The sequence below is a fragment of the Conger conger genome, chromosome 11, assembly GCF_963514075.1.
Source record: "Conger conger chromosome 11, fConCon1.1, whole genome shotgun sequence".
NCBI classification, from domain to species: domain Eukaryota; kingdom Metazoa; phylum Chordata; class Actinopteri; order Anguilliformes; family Congridae; genus Conger; species Conger conger.
Window position 1 is genome coordinate 18,044,460 of NC_083770.1, and position 15,249 is coordinate 18,059,708.

At 41.3% G+C, this 15,249-nt stretch overlaps 1 protein-coding gene across 14 annotated transcripts in view; it reads right to left on the reverse strand.

The window, feature by feature from the left end:
• The window catches only part of mef2cb (myocyte enhancer factor 2cb), an 84,774-nt gene extending 79,185 nt beyond the window's left edge, over positions 1–5,589 (reverse strand). For all 14 annotated transcript variants that reach the window (XM_061260149.1, XM_061260144.1, XM_061260142.1 and 11 more), the window contains exon 1: positions 5,365–5,589. The gene's annotated coding sequence lies outside the window, so the exon portion shown is untranslated. The remainder of the gene's footprint in view (positions 1–5,364) is intronic.
• Positions 5,590–15,249: the final 9,660 nt, after the last annotated feature.

Genomic DNA, 15,249 nt, shown 5'->3' on the forward strand with positions numbered 1-15,249 from the left:
CTTACCGATTGGACAGCTCGCTGTAGCTTACCTGTCAAGGCTGCTGTCACAGCGTCGTTTCCCTGTTGCGATTACACTACAACGGTAACACAGCCCACAGTGTACAGTTTGCTTATTCAGGACTGACGCATGTCTGTAAAACAACGGATTATTTTATTTATTTATATTTTGTGTATTGTTTTTTTAGTTGTCTGCTTTTCGGTATCCTTTCACTCCAGATCCAATGTGGAGAACTTCTACAATCTACAGCTTCGACCAGTCGGGGCGCTCTAAAGCCTGTTTTAGTGTCAGCTCCGAAACGGTTCTCCTTTGAATACAGGGAGAGGCTGAGACTGAGAAGTACACCGTCCCTAAGAATCTCATGTCAAAGACTGTCAGCCGCAATTTCAGCCAAAAGTAATGCGGACATTTAGCGTTATTTTGTTATTTTGCTACTGTAAAATATAGGTACATGTAATGTTACCTATTAATGAAAAAAAACATACTGCCAAAACATTAGTTTACCTATTTCACAATTCTATGCCAATTTTATGCCACCATATTTCTGTTTTTTAATTAAATTTAGCATTAAATGTAGTATTCCTATTTCCTTGTTTTCACTTGTAAATGACACTTGAATGTCATATAGAAGTAGGTCATATTGAAATATAGTTTTGTTTGAATGTATCTTTCAATAATTTAGTTCTGAAATGTAAAACTGATTTATTAATATTATAAATACCATTAACTTGTTCATATTATTTTTTGAAACGTTTGAAAATAGTTCACATGGTGTGAACTCACTATTGAATTCAAAGCATTAATCTTAACAGCTTTTTAAAAATATTTTAAGATTCTGAAAAATAATAATGCCAATATGCAACTATGCATTCTTCAAAATGGCAGGTGCCCATCAGCCCAGCTTGAAGTCTCAGAGTGTATATTTCTGAGTAAAGGAGAAAAGTTTGCACAGGTGAACTAGCATGGCATTTGATGAAAAAATAGCTGTACATCAAAATTCAGAATTTCAGAAATGAAAAGTACCAAGGTAAATGTCAGAGAATGACAGGAAAAAAATTCCCCAACTGACTGTTTTCTATATAAATTAGCCCCAGTTCTTTTTAGGGATAATCAAAATGTTTTAGCACTAGGAATGGTAAAACTTCTGCAATTAAATTCTACCCACTTGTTGTATATGTGGCACGCACATATACTCTGCACATAAACTGCAAGTCTGATCATGTCTCTCAAAAAAAGTCGTCTGAGGCAGCCTGAAGCCTAGTGGCTAGCATGCATGACTGAGACCCGCAAGGTTGGTGGTTCAAGCCCTGGTGTAGCTAAGATAAGATCCACGCAGCTGTTGGGCCTTTGAACAAGGCCCTTTACCCCACATTGCTCCAGGGGGGGGGATTGTCCCCTTCGTCTGACCAGACGTAGGTCGCTTTGGACAAAAGCGTCAGCTAAATAACAATTTGTCGGAAGGTTGAAATTGTATCTGGGCCGATGCACATCACATGTCGGAGAAAATAAAGAAAAGGAAAACCTAAGGAATATGGTATTGCAATGTCCTGGCCACTCGCGGCTCAGTTCAGGAGGTAAAGAAAGCAGATTGTCCCTCACACGCGTTATTAAAGTGGGAATTGAGAGCGTGCCTCTCGCCCTTCCCGACGGGGCTTCCCCTGACGGACGTCTTGGCACCCTGCTCCGGATTATTCCGGACCTGCCGCGCCTCACCTCCAATTTGCCGCCGCTCTGTCCCGGTGGCCGTGGCAACAGCTGCAGAATTCCGGGAGCCTCGCGGCAGCCCGTCAACAGGGCCTGTCACTCACCGGCACCGCTCGCTGCCATTGGTGGAGCCTGCGAATGCTCCGTCTATGGTAACGCTGTGCAAACCCCAGGGTCAGTCAGCAATGCGCTACAGTGTATTATACACATAGGGGGAATACGCTTCACACTAACACAGGAAGGACTTGGCCCAGGACTGACAATAATAATAATCACAACCATAATAATAATAATTTTAAAAGTCATTTTTTGGCACTGTATGCAACAAAATATTGAGTATAAAATCAGCTGTGAGAGTCGAGCACTTTTAAGTGTAATAGAGTACAGAGCACATGATTCTGTGTGTCCCTGCATGACTCAAATTCATACTGCAGGAGTTGATTTAACACTGTCATAGTTGATTCAACAGAGGATTTTTCCGTGCAGAGGCACTGCTTTATTGGTGACAGTGGAAAGGGAACATGCAGATGCAGCGCGGTGTTTGTGTAGCCGCACCCTCAGCCTGCTCGAGCAGAGCGACAAACACAAACAACAATAAAACGGCATGACAGCTACACCCCTAAATATACCCCCAATGATAAGCGCTAAAATATGGAATGCAAATATGCTGATGAGTTTTTCCAGTCAAGCTCAGAAAGAAGTGTGATGTGAGCCCTCTCTTCCCTCTCCCCGCGTCCCCGACCCGTTTCTCACGCAAACAAGATCAGACAGAAAGACAGGCAACCGAGATTAACTCCAGATGAGAGCCACTAAACATTTTGCGGCGTGATGTCAGGTTTTCGACAGACTGCAGCCGAAACTCTCTCATGTCCCACTGTTCTGCACAGTAGCCCAGCGCTGACAGAGCCGTAAAAACAAGGCCGACCCATAACCGGGACTGTAGGAATGAAATTACCAGCAGAAGAAAGAAGTTACGCAGTCACTTATGAGAATGGAGATAATTTTCCTTTCTGCGCGAGAGGGATGTAACTATTTCCATGTGTCTGATATGTTTTGCTTCACTGGTAATTTGTTTTGAATATGAAATACACTTTTAAAGGACAATAATATGGCTCATGTAACTTAAGACTCGGGCATCTGGAACAGCCATACACAGCATAACTATAGCAACTACTGTATCGTGGTTATAAACACACTTAAAGTTACCTCATTTTTAAAAGTATGTTTATTTCACTGGCATTCATCCAGCACACCAATACGGACAGGCAAACACAAAACAAACTTATTCCAGCTGAAGTTAACTGAAGTTAAGAACGGGTGGCCACAACTGAATATTTATTTGATCCACTGTATTATTTTTTTAAAATATGATATGTTGAGTCCTTGGAAACCATTAAAACAGTCCTGATCGGTGGTATTTTTAAAGTTAACGCTGTCTCTTGCTAATTAAAGTGCAGGGCTGAGTGTGTAATCGGTGTGAAACCTCGAGGAGGGAACAGCTCTGTGAGCCTCAGACGCAGAGAAGCGAAAACGACTGAAAACGCCGAATCGCAAGCCTGATCGTTTCAAAGGCCACCGTAGATCCAGCTCGAGGGGAAGCTACCCCACGGTGAAGGAAAACAACGGCGTTTCCTGCGCCCACTTTGTACCCAAGCCATGGATTTTATTCCTCCAAAATATTCTCTTGCAGAGCTAAGCTTCTGTAAACTGGGTCAGAGTTTCCCAGGTCTGTCACTCTGCGCTGAATTTAAGGTTGCATTCTACCAAGCTGTAAAATAAAATAAACTATTTAGATAGCCCAGTATACCAGCCAGGATTCAGCCAACAAAGCAACCTTAAATGTGACTTACAAATAAACGCTAGGATTGGCATTTTAAAATGCAAACATGATGTATTTATTAATTTTGGTGATTGCTGAACTAGGCAACGGGTTTTAGTGATGAAAAAAGTAAACACAGAATTTTACCGCGTGCCAAACGCTTGGACACCTGTCCAATTTTTATTTCTCCCTGCTCATGCGTCGTTCAAAGGACAAATACTTCTTTTTAAGCTTAAAATGTCTTATATGCTGATAGCAGTCTTTTCACTTCCATCAACCAGATTAACAACTTGCTCTTTGCTATTATAAATTTTCTACATTGTTCAGAACAAGGAAGAAAGAACAACAAAACACGTCAAGAGAAGAAGAATGCGTGATGCTAATTTTGTCAGCAGCCACCATTACACAACCTGACCCCTATGGTATGGCTCTATAGGTTATATCAGCTATAATAACGGGGGGGAGATTTATGGGCGCAGGGGTCTCCGGTTTGAAACCGGAGTGCCGGAATCGGAGGTGTCACCGCGGTTACCGTTTTCCGAGCGTGTCCTTGATGTGCCTCCCTCTCTGCAGGAGTTCGGGAATCTCCTGATTTATTAATTACAGCCCGGAGTTCCGGTCCGCGCCTGAACTGGGCTGTGAGAGGCGAGAGGGGGCGAGGGCTGATTTTCCGCACTGATAGAGAGGGGTGAGCGGAGGGGGAGGGAGGAGAGGGGCAAGAACGGCTCCACCTTGCCTGAAGGGGGGGCAAAGTTGTTTTTTATTTCTCCTCCTACCCCCGGGAGTGGCACCCGAAACTTTCACCAATTTCACGTAAAATCACATGACATGTTCCTTCTCCAAATGGTCATTCCAAAATCACAGGTTTTCAGTGGAAAAGTTTTTTGGGGAAAGTATCTCCTGTTAAAAGCTGTCCTGTTCAATCAATTTTCACTTTCTCGGTTACTTGGACTTTTGCCATCAACAGAGCAAATTCCTTACTCTGTTTTCAGAAGGAATTTGTTTCAATATTCCTTTCCCTCTGCAGGTTTAAAATGACAAATTTCCTCTGCTTCGTGGCTTGGCCCCTAATGCCATACACGATCTGTAAGCAGCGAGATATAAATTGGTATTGAAGCCTACTGTGGCCAATTAGGCAGGTCCTTGTGTGGGTGAGCGGGTTTTTAACGAAAGGAGCATGTTCAAGCGGTGTCACTTTTTCTCGGGGAACGCCACACTTCACACAGGCAAGTGTTCCAAATAATCAACCTCAATGGAGCCAATAACCCGAACTGACTGTGAACAAAACAAGGCCCGGTTAAGTCCTTTATCTGGATAACGTGCGTTACGCTTGAAGGCAGCGCGTCAAATGGCTCGGACATCCACACCTAGCATTCCGTATACTTGAGAGGTGATTGGCAACAGCTGTTTGACTCCATTTCAACCCGGCTTCAGTTCACAAAGCTGCCTCTGTCGCGACCGGAGACCGGTCTCCCGTTTCTGAGATGGACATACGGAACAGCCCATCGCTACCCGCCTGTTTCTGTGCCCGTCGCTGCCTGCCTGTTTCTGTGCCCGTCGCTGCCTGCCTGTTTCTGTGCCTGTCGCTGCCTGCCTGTTTCTGACCCTGTCGCTGCCTGCCTGTTTCTGTGCCCGTCACTGCCTGCCTGTTTCTGTGCCCGTCGCTCCTGCCTCGCCTCGTCGTGCTTCGCCAGCATTTGTTTGTTATACTTAGATGTGCAGAATGCGGCACAAAAGTTCAGCTTTTCTAAAAACAAACGCACAACAAAAGCATACCAAGGGAGTGAGAGAGAGGGAGAGGGAGAGTGAGAGAGAGAGAAGAAGGCGACCGAAAAACTCACCAGTGCCGTTGCGTCCTTCCCCAGGAAGTTACACCCTTCAGCACCTGCTGTGGGCCAAATAATCAAAACAGTCACAGGTAAAAAATAATAATAAAGTCAAATACAGAAAAGAAAAGAAAAAAGAAAGACGAAAAGGAACAGAAATGGCCTGCATCGATAAAGCCAGACCAGCTGGCTTTGAATAGAAACCCCCGATTTGGGTTGTGTTGTGTCCCGATCTGTCTCAGTACTGAACACGGGGAGGGTTTGGCCCCCCCACTTAGCTGGGACCCACAGGATCGGTGCCTGTGCCTGGACCACCTGCCCCTGTCAGTCAGGTATATTTAGCCCTGAGGGGTATCAGTGACCAGCAGACCTTTGTCAGCGTTAGTGTATGCACCCCGGATTACAGCCCTGCTGAAAGCATGCGGATATCCAACATACTGCACGAAAAAAATCAACTCCACACATACCCCACACCCTTTAATAGTAGAAAGTACATTTAGAGTTGGACTTCATAACCTCTAAACCCAAATTACTTCTTAGTTTGGGATAATAAATACATTAATAGTGGAGGAAGGAAAAATCTTCACATCTTGATAGGAATTTTGATATGTTTTCTCTAGAACTAGTAGATTTTGGTTTCCTGTATTTGAAGCATTTGTAAATGGATTTGTAAAATGTATGCCCGGTAATTAAAAAGAACCAATGTTTTCTTTTGTGGTCAAGCCCACTGAGAGTACTGGCTATTCAACCTACTCCCCTATAAACACTGAATAATTATTATCTGTAAAAGCAGGATAATGGTAACATAAATTGACTTTCTGCTTTTGAGGACATGATTTACCTTTTAATAGGGGCATGAAAATGTGTTTATTGCTACAAAAAATATTTTTTTAAACTTGAGGTTATGTAAGAGTTTATATTTCGTCATACAATAATGCCACATTGCACAATTAAGCTGCAGGCTCAATATGGAACTTAAATCATAATATTAGTATACAAGCTCTCACAGAATTAATTTCTATTTACTCTGTCCAACCCTGCAATTCTAGGGAGAACAGAAAACTGGACACAGAATAACATTTCAGCCTATACCGGTTCAGGTACTTTACAATGAATCTGTCCGTTCCTGATGCAAATTAAACTCACTTGATTTTGCTTACAGTAAATACCAACATAAATACAGATATCGGTCACAAGCCTGTATGTGGACTATTCAGAAGGAGATTCCGAAAATACCTTTTTGTTGAAATAAGCAACAAGTGGCTTTATCATTGTACTGTCAACCCCATTGCTTAATATAAATGATAAAAGTAGTCTTGTTGATCCTAGGATGTTTTTCCCACCGTGTAATTACCACACAGCCGATGTTTTTTAGTTTAGACGTGGGCTTTTCGTTCAACAAAATAATGTGTTTACCAGTCTTTCTGTGGCGCTGTCTGAGTTTGTCATGGGATTGAACCTGGCAGGGGAAGAAGCTGTTTCCTTTCTCTCCTACCTGCTTGCTCTGTCAGCAGCAGGGCGGAATAATTACAGGTATTCATCACCACCATCATTTAGCCCGACCCCATGCCTCCCGGCCGGTGAAGTGCCGCTTGATAGCCAGGGCCCTTAAAGACTCACAAGTTATTCTTTCAGCCACTTTGGAGTTATGTGGAGCCTCTGGCAACATGGAAGCTTTTTGCCCATTTCTAATCACCGGTTTGTTTGTTTTTTTTTTCTCTTTTTTTTGGGTCAGTGTTCCTGTGTTGCTGCAAAGCCAAGGTGGGCATTAGCAATTCAGTGACACCTAGTAAATTAGGGAGGCTGGTTTTAGTCCTTTTTTTGGCATGCGGTTTAAGAAAAGCACACACTTTGCTGCATTTGACAACTTCAGGTGAGATCATTTTCAGTATACTAGAGAAAGATAAACCACTAACCAAAAAACAATTAAAATGATGTCATGTATATCAATGTCTTTGTCCTAAATATATTACTTGTCATGTAGAGAAGTAACATAAATCTGCATGATTAAACCAAACGAAGTGTGCATGAATTGCCATAAAGGCAAGCCATTAATCATAATAATATGAGACATTAAGGTAAGCAACAAGTCAAATTGTGTCATCTAACAGACATCATAAACAGACAGCGTTTTCTTAAGAATAGACTTATGAGAATTGCAATGGCATTTCTGTTAATCTGCCAAAAAACCTGTGGCTAAATATCTAAGCGCCGTCATTTCTATAAATACAGCAGCTGGGATATGAGGACACAGTCATAACAAAGCAACTGGCTTGGCAATCACTCGATAGCCAGTCATGCACAATGTGTAAGTCAGCTGCAACAATCAGTACAGCTATTTCCATCAACACACACACACACACACACACAAACACACACACACACAAAGCTTACCTTAAACAGTCAGGATAGTATGGTATGCACAAGTTTCATCGTTGGCATTTTTATGAAGTTTAAAAGATGAAATGCTAAAGCCCCCTGTCCCATGCCTCCTTGCACATAGCAAAGAAGTATAATATCAGTTTAAAGTTTCCACCCAACCATCTGAGGAATCAGCAGCTCCATCTAACCACACAGTGAGCAGCGCTACCCAGCAGGACTGAAAAGCCCTAATTTCAGCGCAGTTTCTATTATGGATCGGGGCGAACACAGTGGCAGTCCCTAGAGCTTGGCCGATTGCACTTTTCTGTCGACATAAATACATTAGCATCGACTAGCTGGTGTCCTTTACAATATGCTATGTTTGTTTTTGACACAGGCGGTGGGCCCTGTTCTAAGTGCTTCGTAACGTTAAAGAAGGTAAATCAACAAATGGGAGTGAAAATGTGCAGCGTCGCATCGACAGAGAGCTGACAACAACAACACGGACGACGACAACAGCGGCTGAAACTGCAGCGGACGCCCGCTCCGGTTTCCACTTACAAAGGAAGGACCGGCAGCCGCTGTCCTAACAGTAGAGAGACGCAGACTAAACACGCGGCCGTATCTTTGTAAACTAACTCCTCCATCGCACCGCGGGCTCGCTGCAGTTTGGCCCGAGCTCCGGCCTCCCGCTCCCACGGAGCAGGCAGCCCAAACGGGAATTCTGGGACAACCCCTCCCAGAGCCCTCCCTGCGAGAGACTGCGCAGAGAGCCGGGCTGCGTACGCAGATCTGCGCAGTCATGAGATCAGACTGCAGCATACTCAAATCTGAGGTGTTAAACACAACACATAGTGTGTTATTTTATAACGCACCTCTGTGTCTAGTTAAGGGCAACGCATGTTGTGTTACTCTCAACACAAATGTAGTAACACAAAAAGTGTGTTGGGTATTCACACATCCTTTTGGAGAAGGAAGGAACAGAAAGGGTTCTGCGCAGTGGTGAGCGAGCATTGGGGCCAACTGTGGAAGCTAAGCTAAGCTAAAGCTAAGCTAAGCTAAAGCTAAGCTACAATCTGCTGCAGTCACTCTTAAGCAGGGCTCTTTAAGGTGTAAGGTCACAAATATGTGAGTAGAATGTTGTAATGCTGATGTCACAATCAATACTGGTGACTGAAAGCACTGGTGTTTGAGAACACCGACTTTAAACGAAAAAAAAAAAACCTGCTCTTCACAGGGTTAAAGGGGAAATCGTTTCATTCTCCCGAAAAGGCCACTGACGTTATTTGAGTATGTGTTCTTACACGACCTCTGACCCCAGACAGTGTGCGTGTGCTTTTGTAAGGTCTGCTGGGTGCGGTGTTGAAAGGGCGCTGTTAAACAGCCCTGAACAAGTGTCCCCATCTGCCTGTTTCCCATAAAGTTCAGAGATTCAGAGCAAACCACACATGGCTCACAGAAGCTCCTCTGTGTCGCTGGAGCAACAAGGATTTCCCCCCCCACCCCCACAGGGGCTGTGTGGCACGGCCCAAAACCGGCCTGTAACTGCACGTGTGTGTGTTACCTGCAGAGATGCAACACTACCTAACTGCTGACAACATTATTTGTAACCCGTGGCATTATTCATTTATTTTTTCATTCATTAATTTACACGCACGCACACACACACACACAGACAGAATTTGAATGCTGTTTGTTTTCAAGGAGGGTCGCAAGGCCTGATAAAAGACAGACAGATAGAAGACGGGGGGGGGGCTTGAAGTTGGAGTGGGGGTGTCAGCACACCTCATTCCAAAAACAATGACAGGTACCACGTCTGATTTTTCAGATATATTTTTTATCTAATGCAGCTCCTGGCACCCTCTCTCAGAGCCCCAGAGCTTGCTGCATAGAAGTCTAAAGAAACACCCTCATCCCATACACTTAAATGTCATCAAAAAACAAATATATGATATTTATAAAAAATGACCATATCCATGGACTGGGCCAATTTTCTAGAGATGTGATTTTTACAAATTCTTTTGTATTACATACTTGGCAGGAAACTCAGTATCGCAATACAGCTACAGTTTAGTATGCCAAATTGAGTCGGAAATTTTCAAAAATGGTCCTACTGTGTGCTCCAGAAAAAAATTCTCACAGACATAGACATACATGTACACATTCCTTTTGAAAAATATATAATGTTAAATAAGTTGATTCCAAATCGACCGATAAGCAGCAACACCTACTGAAATGTGCTAAGACTGAAACCAAAAGGGTGTAGGTGTAGTCCAAATGTTTTTTTGCTCTAGAACTTCGGATTTCATTTGTCTGTTTTATACCTTCCATTACATTACATTACATTAATGGCATTTGGCAGACGCTCTTATCCAGAGCGACGTACAGTTGATTAGACTAAGCAGGAGACAATCCTCCCCTGGAGCAATGCAGGGTTAAGGGCCTTGCTCAAGCATCAGCATACTGGAGGACTCAAATCTAATCTATTTCATTTAATTCACTTTAGCAAATCGAGGTGGGGGGGACTACATTCAGGATACCTGAATTCACAAATGGTAAACCACCATCTTCAAGTGTCCATGGAAACTAATGAAAGCAATTAGCCTTGCCCTCAGAACCCTTGCCCAGCTCAAAGGACTGTCTCCCCACGAGTAGGTGCCTGTGGCTAATGACTATGGGGCAGTAGAGAAGGAACCTTTCTACAAGACCGAAAAGAGAGGAAGCCCTCGATTTCCCCAACAACTTAGACCCCATCTTTGTTTATCCCCGAGTGAGATACAGTTTAGCAACCAGCACTGAAATTACCATTTTCTTCTCTTTTTGTTTACATTTCCACGGCACATATCTTTTAAAAGAGGGCCTTTAAAAATACAACTTTTTCCGTACATCTTGGGATAGGTATTGGACATTGGTTTTGGCTACAAATGGTTTTGGCAAGGGCTGTGGTATTTACCTACTCTGAAACCGTGAAATGAAAGGCACTATCCAAATGCAATCCGTTATTCTCATCACTAACTACCGATGTTAGCTATTGTTTTGTCCAACTCAAAATACCTGTTCTCACCACCCGTAAGGACCGCAACCTTTATGTTCCTGGACGAATCCTTTCTCTGTTGCCGCTCGCAGTTCTCTCTGGAGCGAAATTCCCGACAGCAGCATCCAGCTGTTGCCCTCTGACAGCGTAACCCAGGAAACGGGGGACGTTCTCCTGGGAGAACGAGAAAAGACAAGAACGAGGAGGCGGGTTTCAGAGAGTTCAGGGATTTGAAGCTGTATCGAAGTCCATTTCACACTGAGTTTTTTTCTTCTCTTTGTGATATCGGCGATCGTTACACTTGAAGTCGGAGAAACGGCAGCCTCGGGCACTGTCTTTAAAGCCACGGCCCAGCCAATTGCAAAGTCAGGCTCGAGAGCTCCGATATAAGAAGCGTTTTGAAGATATTAACCTCTAATCTGGGGACAAAAATTGGGATAACAGTTTGATTAAATTAATTTTGTGTGCTTTCATGAAGCAATTTAAAAATGAAACTTTTGTGCTTTTATAAAGGGCTCAAAAAGAAAGCTCACCATTAATACAGCAGTCAATTAATAGTGCAGTTCAAAGTTTTAAATATTACCCTTTAATTTATCCATGACATTAAATTAAAAAAATATATTTTTTCTCATCTTCATGGCATATGTAGGCATGACTAAACATTTGTGGCAGACTCTTCATTTTGGTATTCGTGGTTGGCCTACATTCATTCTGTGGAGATTGGCACTCAGACATCAGTACACCAAGCATCATGAACTTGAATGAGTAGGTTGGATGTTGAATGTCACAATCTTTGTTGGATATCATCACTTTTCAGAAAATACCAGCAGGAATCTGCAATTTTATCATAAGAATTAGTTTTGACAAGGTTTTATACTTTCAATTATTTAATTAAGCACAGGTGATGCACTTCGTTTTAGCTATTGTAACATTATTTATAGTCCATTATTATAGCCCTCTACTTCCTCGAGTAGAGGATAACATGTGTACAAGAAGAAAACTATGCTTTTGTTTCCAAAATATATTAAGTACAAGGCACAAAGCCAAGATCCTGAAAAGTCTTTATGAAAACACAGAAAAATATTCAGTGCAAAATCAACTATTACCTAATACATATGGTCCCTAAGTGCTAGGTGAAAGACAAATTAACACTGGACATTTTACTGTGCAGCAAATGAAAAGTAGCATATTAAAATTGTTTTTACAAACTAAGGATTAAACTGTGTAGCTTTCTCCCAAAATTACAGTGTACTAGTATGATAAAATATTACCCTCATAGATATGGAGTTAGATTTTTAAATTTATTGTTGTAAATATATCTTTACATCTTGAATAAGGCATACCTAGAAAATATTATCCAATATTTAAATATGTATGTCCAGCATGTATTCTCTGAGTAGTTTAAATACAATGCAGTACATACAGTAGATTTCAAATTTGAAATGATTTATTATAAATATATATTTCATGACTTCTTTTTCTTCTGCCTTTAAAAAATAATAATAATAAAATTTTGATTTGGTATCCAGTGAAACAAAGATCATGGAAACTTAATGTTAAAACCAAAATAAATCATACAAGAAATGCTGTTCTGATGGCTTATGCTGTATTTACATACATCTAATGAAGCATATTTTATCATTGGGAAGAATGGGATTTTATTGTTCCCACTAGAGTATTTTGGATTGCAACACAGTGACCAATAACTGTAAAGGATAATATTTAAAAACCATGCAGGAGAAACTGATATTTAGAGGCCTGAAAAGTCAAAAGCATGACCGTAAAATGAAATCCCACAATAGAGAGATCAGTCATTTTCTGCTTTTTTTCTGTGCTCGTGAGTTGGTGTGTGTTTCCCCAGTGACAGAGAATGGGGCTTTTGTGCATTTTGTTTTAAAGAGGTTGTTTTATTGGTTTTGAATTTCTTTTACATTTTAAAATTCTTTTTAAAATTTTGTTTTAAAGAGCTGAGACTTTTGTAAGAAGAGAGGAGAAGTTTGCTAGGTCTGCAAAGCCTCTACCCTTGCACAATTTATCCAAAAGCCCTCAGACTTTTATTCAGGGTTTTGTTGTGCAGGTCAGAGTGTCCGCCTTTCTGAAGAGTGCTGTGGAGCAGTGCAAAGCCATTTTTAACACATATCCTTGTCTAGTTATGGACCAAACATTTTGAATCACTTTTAACACAGTCACAGAACACAGAACTGCTACTCACTGGATGTTTATTGTTTTTTGCACCATTCTCTGCAAATGCTAGAGACTGTTGTGGGTGAAAATCCCAGGAGATCAGCAGTTTCTGAAATACTCAAACCACCAATAATCATTCCACGGTCAAAGTCACTAAAAATCACATTTCTTCCCCATTCTGACATTTGGTCTGAAAAACAGCTGGACCACTTCACCATGTCTGCATGCCTTTATGCATTTAGTTGCTGCCACATGATTGGCCGGTTAAATATTTGCATTAACAAGCCGGTGTACAGTTATATAAAGTGCTTAGTGAGTGGATATGTACTGTCGCTCATTTGTATTAATTAGGGCTCTCTGTGCATGGTGATAACAAAAAAAAGAAGTGTGGGAATTTTGTATTACACTTTAAGAAAACCTGCGACATTAATGAAGGTTCACACATATGTGTGCATTTTAAAGTTACCTGCAAGCTGGCTGGCAGAAGGAGAGTGATTAATTAGAAAGCCTTTAATTTGATATTACGTTTGCATAATAATGTAATTACCTGGAGGACTAATGGAAGAACAGTAATGTTCCCTCAGAGACTGCCGGGACTGTACAGAGATTTAACATTACTCAATCGATTTCGTGCCTTACGTGATAATTAGCATTGCTCAAACCTAATCATTATTTATGAAACATTTATGAAGCAATTTATTTATGGCGGGGTCTCTCACGATGTTTTCTTTTGGGAAAAACTCAAAGACCGAACACTGGGCACAGAGCACAATGCTAATTGCTCATATATGTTCAAGTGTTCCAATGGCATTATATACAACACAATTACAGACACTTTATATATTGGTTATAGCATGTCATTTACATGCATGTAACAAGCCACGAAAAGGCAAATGTATAATTATTAATATAAGCGACATTAATTACTTTGGAACGCTGAAGCAAAATTAAATATCGTGCATTCTGTCCTTTTATAGATCTGGCTATTCACTGTAGAATTTTGGAAAAATATGTTTGAGGTTCAAACCTGCTGGCTACTGGTTACTAGACCAGGGCCTGGATTCCAACAAAAATTGTCCTTAACACAAATAATTTCCTTCCGTAATAAGTTGAAATAAATGTTCTTATTTCCTTCACACACACACACACACACATACACACAGAGTATGAAAATTCATAAAACTGAAAATGACTTGGAAGCTGCACTTATTTCACTGAGCACTCTGTGCTTGTGGTTGCCAAGTAACTGTCTGCTAACAGTGATGCCGGTACGTTATTATTTTCCACCTTTTCCACCATTCCACCTTTTCATTGGCTTGGAGGACTCGCCATAATTATGAAACTGGGCTGATTATACTCTTCCAATATGGCCCTATTAAAGTGAAGGCTGATCTTTAAGGCAACATTCGGTGTTAGGTCTTCTTCAGACAGCCGGAATATGGTCTTGGTAATGAGTAGATATTAGTAGGATATGAATCTCACCCTACCGTGGACTGAACATGGTTTGGAAACTATAATATGCCTCGCTTGCCTATCCAGTTGCTAACAGGTTATCAATTTGATTGGCCACTCAGACTGTCTGCATGTTGTGCTATGGTTCCTTGGCAGTTTAAATAGTGTCCACCCTTATATGGTCATTTGTGATGAAAACAAACTGCTCAGAGCACAGACAGGTCGTGACCTTCTCAACTGAAAGTGGCCTTTGTCTTGCAAATTACTGCCTTCATCATAGCCAAGCTGCGTCTACTAAGAACAAAATTAGAACGGGTGTTTCTAGGGAGGCTTTGATGCTACACAGTATATATTTCCTTGAACTCTCTTGTATCTTATTGGATAATACACAAAAATCCAGAATTACATCAAACATTTAAACTGCAGCAATGTATGTATTTGGACAGTGATACTGTATAAAATTCTGCAATTCTGATACAGTTCACATAATATGGATGTCAATACCTGGAAATGAAAACTGATCTCTCTACTTTAACCTCTCATACATTGTTTTGTAATCCAATGTGCTGCCTTACAGAGCCAAAGCTTTTGTCTCACTGGCCAAACACTTCACTGTACATATGAAATATAAACAGAATATATGAACGTAAAATGCCAAGAAACACCGTTGTCCCCTCAAAATAAAAATAAGAAAAAAACGTTTGAGAAAAGTTTGAGACTGAGGTTTTGGGTGTTGGCTGGCCTGTCAGCTCAGTTTAACATGAAAATAGACATTTCACCCAGGGACCACAGAGCATTTGTGTTTTGGTTTAGCAAAAATGCAATTTTCCTGCTTTCCTTATTTATTTTAATCACAAATACTGGATTTG